Source organism: Rhinoderma darwinii, chromosome 1 (genome assembly GCF_050947455.1).
Source record: "Rhinoderma darwinii isolate aRhiDar2 chromosome 1, aRhiDar2.hap1, whole genome shotgun sequence".
Taxonomy (NCBI): Eukaryota; Metazoa; Chordata; class Amphibia; order Anura; family Rhinodermatidae; genus Rhinoderma; species Rhinoderma darwinii.
The window spans coordinates 306,094,541-306,108,222 of record NC_134687.1 but is presented as its reverse complement, the minus strand read 5'-3'; positions in this window follow the sequence as shown (position 1 = coordinate 306,108,222).

Here is a 13,682-nt window from a genome sequence, read left to right as displayed (position 1 = left end):
CTCTGTCAGAAACAATATTGACAGGAACCCCATGGAGACGCAGAATGTGTTTGACAAACAAGGTAGCTAACATCTTAGCATTGGGTAGTTTCTTGAGGGGCACATCTTACTGAAACTGTCTACTACAACCCACACCACCGACTTGCCTTGAGATGGAGGCAAATCGGTGATAAAATCCATGGAGATATGGGTCCAAGGTCTCTGGGGAATGGGCAAAGAACATAGTAAGCCCGCTGGTCGGGACCTGGGAGTCTTGGACCTAGCACAAATTTCACAAGCGGCGACGTAGGCCTTAACGTCTTTAACCCGTTAGTGACCGCCAATATGCCTTTTAACGGCGGCCACTAACGGGCTTTATTCTGATGCATATGCCTTTTTACGGCACTGCATCAGGATAAAGTAAACAGAGCAGGGAGCGTCAAATCTCCCTGCTCTCAGCTGATAGAGGCAGCTGAGGGCTGGGAGCGTCCCTGCTCTGCCGTGTGAGATCGATATAAGTATCGATCTCACCCGTTTAACCCCTCCGATGCGGTGCACAATAGCGTGCACCGCATCTGAGTGGTTTTGGAGAGAGGGAGGGAGCTCCCTCTCTCTCCCACCGACACCCGGCGATACGATCGCCGAGTGTCTGTGTCTCCAATGGCAGCCGGGGGCCTAATAAAGGCCCCCAGGTCTGCCTGGAGCGAATGCCTGCTAGATCATGCCGGAGGCATGACCTAGCAGATGCCTGTCCGTTTTAAACGGACAGGCAGTAATACACTGCAATACAAAAGTATTGCAGTGTATTATAATAGCGATCGGAGAATCGCATATTAAAGTCCCCTTGTGGGACTAGTAAAAAAGTAAAAAAAAAAAGTTTCATAAAGTTAATTTAAAAAAAATGTGAGAAAAAATGAAAAACCCAGCTTTTCCCCTTACAAAATGCTTTACTATTAAAAAAACCAAAATAAAGTAAAAAAGTTACACATATTTGGTATCGCCGTGTCCGTAATGACCCCGACTTTAAATCTATTACATTATTTAAACCGCACGGTGAACGCCGTAAAAAATGTAATCAAAAACTATGCAAAAATTGCGGTTTTCAGTGAATCCGGAATTAAAAAAAATGTGATAAAAAGTGATCAAAAAGTCGCATCTACTTCAAAATGGTACCAATAAAAACTACAAGTCTTGCCGCAAAATAAAAGCCCTCACACAACCGCATCGGCGAAAAAATAAAAACGTTACGGCTCTTCAAATATGGAGACACAAAAACAAATAATTTCGAAAAAAAAGCGTTTTTACTGTGTAAAAGTAGTAAAACATATAAAATAAAGTTATTGTGTTATTTATATCACACGGTAAACGGCGTAGATTTAAGACGCGAAAAAGAGTAGCGAAATTTCAGGTTTTTTTCTAATTCCCCCCAAAAAAAAGTTAATAAAAGTTAATCAATAAATAATATGTCCCCCAAAATGGTGCTATTAAAAAATACAACTTGTCCCGCAAAAAACAAGACCTTATACAGCTATGTCGACGCAAAAATAAAAAGGTTATAGCTCTTGGAATGCGACGATGGAAAAACGTAAAAAATGGCTTGGTCATTAAGGTTTAAAATAGGCTGGTCATTAAGGGGGTTAAGCAACCCAGGCCACCAATAGTTTCTGGCAATGAGATGCTTGGTACCCAGGATGCCTGAATGGCCAGATAGTGCAGAGTCATGATTTTCCCTGAGTACCCTTAGCCGGAATTGCAGGGGAACAAACAGCTTGTTCTCAGGAAGGTTCCCGGGAGCTGAACCTTGATCAGCCGCAATTTCGGAGAAGCCTGACTGGTAGAAGATCGTGTCACTCTCTGACACTTAGGAGCAGGTGCAGACTGATTACCTACGGGCGTAGACACAGAAGCTTTACAGCTGCTATGTTGTATCTGGCTGGTTATGAAAAATGGGGGGGACCCCACGTCGTTTATTTTACAGAAATGTATTTATTTTTATTTTTTTAAAACTACGTGGGATCCCCCCCATTTTTCATAACCTGCCAAATACAACATAGCAGAAGCAGGCTAGCATTACCAGGGTGGGAAGGCCCACATTTTTTGGGCTTTCCCAGCCTAAATACTACCAGCCTGCAGCCGCCCCACTGGGTCGTACCTGGCTCTTCCCGATACCCCTGGTGGCGGTAGGTACTGGGGTAATAACGGAGGGGTTAGTGTTAGGCCCCATGCACACGACCGTATTTTTTCCCTCCCGTAAATACTGGCCGTAAATACGGGCTGTTGTCATCCGTATTCCACCCGTATTTACGGACCTGTAAAAAAGGAGGGCTGGAAATGATGTCACATGATCGCTCAGACGCCATTTTCTCGGCTTCTCTTTATTCAAAAGTTGAAATCCCCTGACGTCACCTAGCAACGCTCCCTTAATCACGGGTGCACACACGTAGCCACCCGTAATTACGGGTGCCCCATACACTTCTATGGGCCTGTCCGTGCTGTAATTACGGCCTGAAACAGGACATGTTCTATATTTTTCAACGGCCCGGGCACCTTCCCGTATGCAAACGGGAAAGTAGCCGTGGCCAATAGAAGTCTATGGCCCCTTAATTACAGGCCAGAATTACGGGCGTTTTTACTGTCGTGTGCATGGAGCATTAGCCTTTCCACTAGGGCTGGGCGATAAATCAAATGAATTCAATTAATTCGCCCTCAAGGCCTCGGACGATTCTGTTTTTAACAGAATCGATTAGTTAGTGGTGCCGTCCTGCAGGAGGAAGCTTCGCCCTGCTGCCTCATCACTGCCTTGTCTGACAAGCTGCGCCCCGTTCTGTCTGCTTTCCCATGGAACTGCTGTTCTGTAGTAAACACAATGATACAGTATGGAACAGCAGTTCCGTGGTGAAGCAGAGACTCCTAGTACATATAGCCACACATTGCCCTGTAGATACCACCCCTCCTTGTAGATAGAACCCCCCTTGCAGATCACACCACCACCCCTCTTGTAGATTGCAAAACCACCCTCCCTTGCAGATCGCAAACCCCCCCTCTTGTAGACAGCGCCACTGCAACTCCCACTAGGAGCTGTAGCCCTGGTCAAAGAATCGGCAACCTCTGGCCGGGTATTCAGCCCCTAGTGGCAGCTACAGTGGCCGCTAGCTACAAGAAAAATGGGGTGGTGTAATGCGATCTACAAGGAGGGGGGGTGGAAGGTATGATCTACAAGGGAGGGGGGTTCGATCTATAAGGAGGGGTGGTGGTGCTGCGATCTACAAGTGGGGGTGCAATCTACAAGGGGAGGGCGATCTACAAGTGGTGCTGCGATCTACATGAAGGGGGTGGTGGTGCAGCGATCTGCAAGGGGGGGGTGGAGGTGCGATCTGCAAGGTGGATGGAACTTTTACTTTACGGGAGCATAGCGGCACTATCTACAGGGACATTGCGGCACTATCTACATGGGCACTGCAGTGTTTTCAGGGGATTGGGACAGAAAAAACCCTGACAAAGTAAATCCATTTGGAGACACTGATGCAAAATGGACACTGACTATTGATCTGTTTTTGATAGCTATTTTTTTTTCACTGTCTTGCGACTGTAGCTTAAATGCATATGATGACAGGAGTCCCGTTCACATGTACCGTGATCGGGCTGGGAAGATATTTGAAGTTCTGCAAAGTAAGAAACCACCGTGTAACTCTTGAATTTCTCTCTTTAGCTTGACACATCCACGTAAGAGGAGAGTGTTCTGTAACCAACCTAAACCGACGACCCAATAAATAATATCTCAGGGACTCAAGTGCCCACTTAATTGCCAAGCACTCCCGTTCAACTATGCTATAGTTTTTCTCAGCCGGGGTAAGTTTTCTGCTCAAATAGGTCACAGGATGTTCCTCACCACCCACCTCTTGTGACAGAACTGCTCCGAGCCCCACATCAGAAGCATCAGTTTGGACAACAAACTCCTTTTTGAAGTCAGGAGTGACTAAGACTGGTTGGTTACACAGGGCCAGTTTCAACTCTTGAAAGGCGCTTTCAGCCTTCGTGTCCCACTTGACCATGACAGACTTACTTCCCTTGGTAAGATCTGTCAGGGGCGCTGCTGTGCTGGCAAAGTTTGGAATGAACCTGCGGTAATAACCTACAATTCCTAGAAAAGCTCTGACCTGCTTTTTGGTTGAGGGCTGGGGCCAGTTTTGGATAGCCTCAACTTTGTTGACCTGTGGCTTTATCACCCCTCTCCCAATTATGTACCCCAGATACCGTGCTTCCTCCAAGCCTAAGGAACATTTCTTTGGGTTTGCTGTTAACCCCCGCAGCTCTGAGGGAGTTTAGTACTGCTTGTACTTTTGGTATGTGGCTTTCCCAGTCATCACTAAAGATTATAATGTCGTCCAGATATGCCGAAGCATACCGATGATGGGGCTTGAGGACTATGTCCATTAACCTTTGAAAGGTCGCTGGAGCCCCATGTAGCCCAAATGGTAAACAAATATATTGAAACAGACCATCCGGGGTGATGAACACAGTTTTCTCTTTGGCACCCTCCGTGAGGGGTACTTGCCAATAGCCTTTGGTTAAATCAAGTGTTGAAAAATACCTTCAATGGCCCAGTCTCTCTATTAACTCGTCAACTCTTGGCATTGGGTATGCGTCAAACTTTGACATCTCATTTAACTTGCGGAAGTCGTTACAGAAACGTAATGACCCATCTGATTTCGGAATCAATACAATGGGACTTGACCATTCACTTTTTGACTCTTCAATAATCCCAAGGTCTAGCATTTTCTTGACCTCCTCAGATATGGCTTGTCTACGAGCTTCAGGGACTCTGTAGGGTTTCAAGTGGACCCGAACCTGAGGCTCGGTCACAATGTCATGTTTTATTGTACTAGTCTGTCCTGGCAGTTCTGAAAACACGTCTGTGTTTCTCTGCACAAACTCTTTTGTCTCCTGTTTCTGTGGCTTTGCGAGGGATTCTGACACATACACATCTGGGTTTAGACTATAGGGGGTACTTACTGCCACGAGGGTCTCTCTTTAAAATTTCTAACTTTAGCAGTTCGGTTATACACCCTGCTCTGAGCATCCTGAGCTTGCTCCAAGTGTTCCTTAACTATCGGCATGACCGCAGCGATTCGGTCTTGCATCAACGTGACATGCTCAATTACACTCCTATAAGGTGTGGACTCTTGCTCCCAGGTTTCCTTGGCTATGTCCAGGAGACCACGGGGTTGTCTGCCGTATACAAGTTCAAAAGGAGAAAACCCTGTGGATGATTGAGGAACTTCACGTACAGCGAACATCAAATAGGGCAGAAGACAGTCCCAATCCTTACCATCCTTACTAACCACCTTCCTCAACATGCCTTTTAATATCTTATTGAATCTTTCGACAAGACCATCAGTTTGAGGGTGATATATAGGAGGTACGCAGGTGTTTAATTTTCAGCAGTTTACATAATTCCTTCGTGATTTTGGACATAAAGGGAGTTTCCTGATCGGTAAGGATTTCCTTAGGTAAACCAGTACGGGAAAACATGTAAAACAACTCTCTTGCAATGGCTTTTGAAGAGGAATTTCACAAAGGGACTGCCTCAGGGTAGCGTGTGGCATAGTCCAACACCACTAGGATATATTGATGTCCTCTAGAGGATTTGACTAATGGGCCGACCAGATCCATGGCAATTCTTTCAAAAGGGATCCCAATGATAGGCAAAGGCACCAGCGGACTCCTAAAATGTGGCATAGGAGCCGTTATCTGACACTCCGGGCAGGACTCGCAATACCTCTGAACTTCCGTATATACCCCCGGCCAGAAGAATCGTTGTAAGATACGCGCTCTGGTCTTTTCGCAACCTAGATGTCCACCCAGCACGTGTTTATGAGCCAGGTCCAACACCGTTCTACGATACGGTTGGGGTATCACCAGCTGTTCAACAACCTCCCCACGTATGTTATCTATCCGATACAGCAAATCCTGGTTAACCGCCATGTGTGGAAACACCTCATCAGCCCCTGGATGTTGAGGCACTCCATTTAATACCTTAGTATTTTCCCTGGCTTTTACCAATGTGGGATCGCTAAGTTGAGCAGTCCCAAAATTGTTACGTGATACATTTAACTCTGGTATCTCAGAAATTTCCTCCTGCTCATCTGTTTCACCAGCAAAAACAGCCAGAGGAAATTTATCAGGCTCAGTGGTCACCCCTACTGCTGGCACCTCGGCATCCTTGTTAAAGGGTTCTGGGCTAATCACAGCGCACACATTAATACCATCATTAACATTTACAGTGGAGGTTACATTTTTCTTCCTCCACAAGTCCCAGAACACTGGGAAGTCTCTCCCCAGGATCACACTGTGCATCAGGGACTTAACCACACCCACTTCATGGCGAGCGGTTCCACAGGAAGTCTCTAGAGTGACCAAAGCGGTGGGGTATTCTTTAGTGTCCCCATGAATGCACAGGACCCCTATACTATGTCCGCTGAATGTTCCAGGGTCTATCAGGCTGGCATGCACCAGGGTAACCAGACTCCCAGAATCCAGCAAGGCACTCACAGTACACCCTTCCACTTTTACGACACACATTTGTTGTTCAGTCTCGTAAACCGTCTCAGCAGAACAAACAGGACGTGAAAACAAGGATATTCGCCTTGCTGCATCACACTCCATTGGCTCAGTAGTCAGGGGACAATTGGCAGCAATATGCCCAGGTCCATAACACCGCCAGCACTGTATGCGGCCCCAGTCCCCAAGTTGAGACCCTGGTCTGGCCTTCAGTGTCTCTCTGGGATTTCTTCCCTCCGTCTGCTCCCCTTCTGAGCCACCTCCCTTAAAGAAATTTCTCACCCCTCTAGTAAATGGAACAGCCTTACCGGGTGCTCCGCACGATTTGCTGTTCCTGGGATTAGAACATCCAGGCGGTACTTCTTGGAGTAGATCCTGAGTAGCTCTGTACCTTTCAATCAGGTTCACCAGCTGTTCCGCATCTGTAGGATCTCCTTGACCGACCCAACGCTGAACCTTCGGTGGTGAGGAGCGGATGTATTTGTCAAGCACCACTCTGTCCACGATCTGCGCAGGGGTTGATTCCTCTAGCTGTAGCCATTTCCTTGCAAGATGGACAAGATCATACATTTGTGATCGCGCAGGTAGGTGTTCCACAAAAGTCCAGTTGTGCACCCGTCGAGCACGCACATTCATATTAACACCCAGACGGGCAAGGATCTCACCCTTCAGCTTGGAGTAATCCTTGGTATCCTGCTCATTGAGATCAAAGTACGCCTTTTGCGGCTCTCCGGTTAGGAAAGGTGCCACCACTGCTGCCCACTGATCTGAAGATAACTTCTCTCGTTCTGCCACTCGCTCAAACACCATGAGATAGGCCTCAACGACGTCGGTGGGTGTCATCTTCTGCAGAGATGTCTGTACCGCTGCACGAGTGGTTTGGCGAAATCATGAGGCCCCGCTGACCTCTCAACTGAGGCCTGAATTTGGTCTTGCAAATGGCGATTAATTTGCTGCTGTTCTTTTAAGGCCAGTCTTTGGGCTTCAACCAGCAGAATATTGGTTTCAGCCTGTGCACGCATGGCTTCCTCATGCACCATTCGCTGAGTCGCGCTGGCTTCTTGCAGAGCTGTGCTTATCTTCCCCTTGTTGATATTAGCCTGAATCAGCTGTTTAAGTATTTCATCCATTTTAACAGTCTCTTTTTCTAGCCCTGTTGCCGCCTTCACCCAAGACATACACTTCCAAGCACTCTCGGGGAGAAAAAAAAAATTGTGTTGTTGCCCCTAGCAACGATTTTCAGCTTGGAGCTGCAAAAGTCCTTTTAAATAGGTGTATGTCTCTTTAAGACCGTGCCCGCATCGGCCACCATATGTGAGGGTTTAGCATCAGGAGAGGTTGGTACAGCGGTTTCTTAGTAGCCAGAGACAGGGACACCGTGCATTAAAGTTCATAACAGGGCTTTGCCTGTGTTTTATTCTTGTCAAAGAAATAGCCTCTTGTACAAGGCAAAATACAAAAATAAATCCTGCTCGTCTGAGCACTAACTAAACAAGAGATTATCTAACTATACCAAGTGCCTTCCTACCAGGCACTGGACACAAAGTAACACAGGTCTTTACTCACATAGAATACAGGCTACTCCAGACTTAGTAGTCTCCAGTCTGAGTCCGGGGTGAGACTAACACACACTGTGTCTGCACCTTTTTATATACAGGCTGCAGGTGCAGCTAATTGAGCAGCAGCCTTGTCCTACAAACAGAGATGGACTAGGGATTGGGGAACCCGCCCTGCTCTTCCCCAATCCAACTCCAGGCCCTTTTTCCGGCTTTTCCTTAAGCCGAGATTGGAAATCTAGAGCTTTCTATTGCAAAAAATACTCATTCCCTGGAGCCTTTACCTGTCACTGTCTCACAATATATATATATAAACGAAAGAAATATATATATCCCCTTACAGACACCCGCCATAACGTGAACCCGCTCCATGGGAAGAGCGTATCGGCACTGCACTGCAGGGAGCAGGGCTCCTAGCATCATACTTATGTACGATGTTAGGAGTCCCTGCCTCGCTGCAGGACAACTGTCCCGTACTGTAATCATGTTTTCAGTACGGGACAGTAGTTCCACGGAGAAGGGACTCCTAGCATCGTACATAACTATGATGCTAGGAGCCCGGCTCCCTGCAGTGTGTTCGGTCCGGGACTTCCGGCCAAAATACGTTCCGTCCATTACGGACGTAACATGCTCATGTGAACCCAGCCTTAAACGCAGAGGTAAATAGCGACCGCGGCATTTAAATAACTAGAAATAGAAAGATGGGGCGACCCCCTGTAACTTACCAATGCCCCCCCCCGTGACACGATTTTGGGGTGCCGTTGGTTGGCACGGTAGCCTGGGGGCCGCCATCTTTGCACTCTTATGAAGCCCTGCTGGAGGCAGGGCTTCATAGGAGACGGTCAGTATCACGATATACTGCAATACATTAGTATTGCAGTATATCGTGCAAGCGATCTAACGATCACTGGTTCAAGTCCCATGGGGGACAAGTAAAAAACAGAAAAATAACTTTTTTAATAGAAAATAAAATAAAAACACAATTAAAAGTACAAAACGTTTTCCCATATTCCCCTCAAGCACAATGTATAAAAAAAATGAGCATAACGCGTATTGATGCGTCCGTAAAAGTCTGAACTATTACAATATATCATTATTTAGTCCGCACGGTGAACGCAGTAAAAAAGAAAAAAACATACAAAACGCCAGAATCGCTGTTTTTTGGTCACTTCATCTCCCACAAAAAACTTCATAAAATGTGATCAAAAAGTCTATTGGTACCCCAAAATGCTACCAATAGAAATACATCTCGCCCCGCAAAAAATAAGCCCTCACACCGCTCAATCGGTGGAAAAATATAAAAGTTATGCCTGACTGGAGTTAATGCACTGTTTTTACCGCACAGTGAACGCCGTAAACGCAAAACCAACCAAAAGATTGAGGAATCGCAGTTTTTTTCCATTTCACCACACAAATATTTTTATTCCAGGTACCCACTACATTATATGGTACAATAAATGGTGCCATGAAAATCTACAACTTGTCCCACAAAAAACAAGCCCTCATACTGCAATATTGATGGAAAAATGTGTGTGTATGTATGTATATATATATATATATATATATATATATATATATATATATATACACACACACACACACACACACGATGCTAATATATAGCAACATGCTATATATTAGCATGATGCAGTGATCCAGTGATTGCAGCACTTGTCTGTCTTTACTCTTGCCTTGCAGAAGATGTCTGTATAGAGACTATATGCTGGGGAGAGATTGCAGCAGGAGATTGTGACCCGATTGGATGAGCTGATTTGCTCGTGCACGAGTTAAAAGCAAAGCATACTGGGATATAAGGGCAAAAGCTCTGGATTCAATTCCCTTAGTTGATGTTACAATCAGAAAGTGCCCGCCCATTTCAATATGCAGCAAGAGAAGATTTTACATTTACTCTCTGACATGTATAACGGATGAATCTCAGGCTAGGAAGTAGCTATCTGCATGATATAGGTATTATAAACAAATGTCTCATGGGACTATAATGTCATGTGGGTTGAGCTACCAGCAAGTGCAAAAATTCCCAGCTCCCCAATATTGAAATAGAAACTCCAAATATCATATACTAAATACACAAGAAAAAGGGAGTCAAAACTATTGAACAAAAAGCGCCAATTATAGAAAATTACAAATTTTATTGGACAATACAAAAATACATGGTTAAAAAAACAGACTACAAACCAAATCACTGCATATCTCCACAGTAGGAGACAATATGGAGCCACAAAACTATTTTAAATATTACAGTATTTGTATATACGTACATCGGGAAAGTTCCCCAGAAAAAAAGCTGTCATGAATATGCTCTAAAACAAGTCCCTAGAACAATGTAATAAAGGCTAGCAAAACACTTGTGTCCAAAATATTTTCTAAAACTTCCCAATATAATGCGTCTCTGTAAAGAGTAATGGGGGATGACAAGGTAGTGATTTATTTATAATAGTAAATGAAGTTTAATCCAATCAATACCAGTTTAGTAATTAATTCAAAAGGACCAGATAGTGAGAATAGCCTATCTAAGACATTGTCTAAGTATGCGGATAGGCCGGTAACAGCATGACAAAAAGTAGTAGTTTAGTGGAAAAAACCAGCAAGTACTAACCCATGTGGCTCCTCAGTTGTAACAGCTCCCAAGCATGGAGAAAAACCCCAACGCGCGTTTCGCGTAGATTGCTTTTTCAAGGGGTGTTCTGAGTTGTACAGATTAGACCTCTTAAATACGATAGGTCGGGAAGTCAGCTGACTTATCAGGCCAATGAGAGCCTGAACTTCTGCTACCATCGCGCGTGCCGAGATGAGTCACCACACAATCCCAGCTCCGAGCCGCCGGAACCCGACCACGCACGTGCGGCTCTGGAAACCGCGCACGCGCAGACAGGCACAGCCAGCCACAAAAACAGAGACCGGGAGCGACACACTCGACACGCACAGATAGGAACCAAAGTAAGTGATAGAGAACAATGGCAAGACTCAAAAAATTATTATGTGGAGAAAAGTTTACAAACGATCCATTAATTTTCCCTTGGAATATAGGCTGATTTCAGAAAGAAAATAAGAGTATCATCCACCACATATATACACAGACGCATTACAGTGAGAAAAGAGATTCCTCATAGTTGTAACAAAAAGTGCCAGCGCGTATAGATGTAGGGTAATCTAACAAAAACAAATAATGTGTAAAAAAGTGACAAATTATAAGTCATAATAGACACAATATATTATCAAAAAATGATAAGAAGTGACAAAAAAAAAAAAATAATAATAAATAAGATGCTGAAAAAACAGCACTAATAAGATGCTGAAAACACAGCAATAATAAAGTGAAGCAATAATACATAAATATTGTTGGATGTTCGAGGAGAACACAGACAAGGAAAAAATATCCACGTATGCGTTCCACCCGGACATCCATACATAAAATTGTGAATTTACGTAATTATATAAAATGGATATAAAACTCAGGAAAGTAAACATCCACATGGATGAATATCAAACCCATACTACAGTTTAAGCATAGATTCTTAAATACAAATTCAATAGTATACAGAAGCAGCATGTGAATATGTTCCAATGAAATCCCATCATATTCCAGGATATAAAGAAGTAAAATAATTTCTCCAGACGAGTCCAGCTCATGATGTTGTATCCCAACGACCACAAATAACTCAGAAATACTCTGGTATGGAGGAATAAGGTAGCAAACTAAACAGAACAAAAACATATATTAATAGATATACAGAATAAAAAAGTTTAAAATAAATGGCAAATAGAGAATTTTAAAGGAAAGGGGCAAAACTTAATGTTTCGTTCAGTCCAACAGGGGCCATAGTACCAAGGGTGATAATCCACTTACATTACCTCTGAGCCAGCAATTTTTTAGAATCCCCACCTCTAATACCACAGAACACTCTATCAATACCCCATGCCTTGAAGGATTTTGGGTCACAGGCATGGGGTATCTTGAAGTGTCTGGGAATGGTCTTAAGGAGTGTAATATCCTCAATATCCTTGGCGGCAGCTATATCATGCATATGTTCTCTTATCCTGATCCTCAGTTGTCTTGAGGTCAGGCCAACATATACTTTCTGACAGCCACAGGTTGCGTAATAAATTACGTTCACTGTGCTGCAGGAGATATAGTGTCGTATTTCAAAGACCCTATTCTCTATCATTGACGTAAAATTTGTTGTCCGAACTATATTCGCACATGATAAGCAGTCACCACAAGGGTAACAGCCCAATCTGGGACTACTTGATGAAAGAAGATTTTGCTGCTTCGGTATATAATGGCTCTTTACTAACATGTCTTTAATATTCATGCTCCTCCGAGCTGTCATCTGGGGTCTTATAGATAAATTCCCCGCAAAAGCGGGCTCCAGGTGCAGAATTGGCCAATGCTTGTCCAAAATAGATCTCATCATGTGCCATTGGTTGTTATATGTAGTAATATATCGAGTATTATTTTGATCACATTTTTTTGTATTTAATCCCACAGGATGCAAAATTGAATTCCGACTCGTCAGTTGTGCCCGTCTGTATCCCTTTTTAATACTTCTATGGCTGTACCCCCTATCCAGAAATCTTTCTCGTAAGTCGCTAGATTGTTTCTCAAAGTTCACATTTGATGAACAAATGCGTCTCATTCTCAGGAATTGCCCAGTAGGGACGGCGCCAATCGTCGACTGGCTGTGGACAGAAGTTGCATGAAGTAAGGCGTTCACAGAGGTCTTCTTCCTGAAGACATCAGTTTGAAGGCGACCCATATCATCCGCCTCTATTATAAAATCCAAAAACTCAACTCTGTGCTTATCAAACACATAGGTGAGCTTTATATTTAAATCATTGTTGTTAAGATCCTGCATAAATTGTGTCAGCTGTATTTCAGTCCCCTGCCAGATAAACAAAACTTCATCAATGTATCTCATCCAGCACTGCACATGGTCGACGGCGAGAGCGCCGCCACCATGAAAAACCTGCCTCTCCCAAAGACCGAGAAACAGGTTTGCATATGACGGCGCACACGCCGCCCCCATGGCAGTGCCTTGCTTTTGCAGGTAGAACACATCCTTAAAAACCAAAAAATTATGTGTCAGGATGTATTCCAAAAGTTCCACAACCAGTCGTCCCAACTGCTCATCCCCAAGAAAAGGCGCACAGCTTGCAGACCATCATTATGTCGTATACTGGTGTACAGTGACTCAATGTCAGCTGTCACCAGAATCATGTCAGCATCAAGGCTGACACCATCAATCCTTTTCAGGACATCTGTGGTGTCCTTAACGTAGGACGGTAGGCATTCTACCGATGATTTTAAATAGTGGTCAATGAACCTGCAGATGGGGTCGCAGAGTCCGCCTATCCCAGATACTATCGGGCGTCCCAGGGGGTCTATCATGTTTTTGTGAACCTTGGGAAGAAAATATAGTGTTGGTATTCTTGGATACTGAGTCATTAGACCAGACAGAACGTTTTTTGGGATTATGCCTTTATCATGGGCCAGAGTTAGAATCTTGAATAATTCAGCTGAAAAAATGCCAACTGGGTTGTGGGTTAATTTTTGATAGGTCTTTT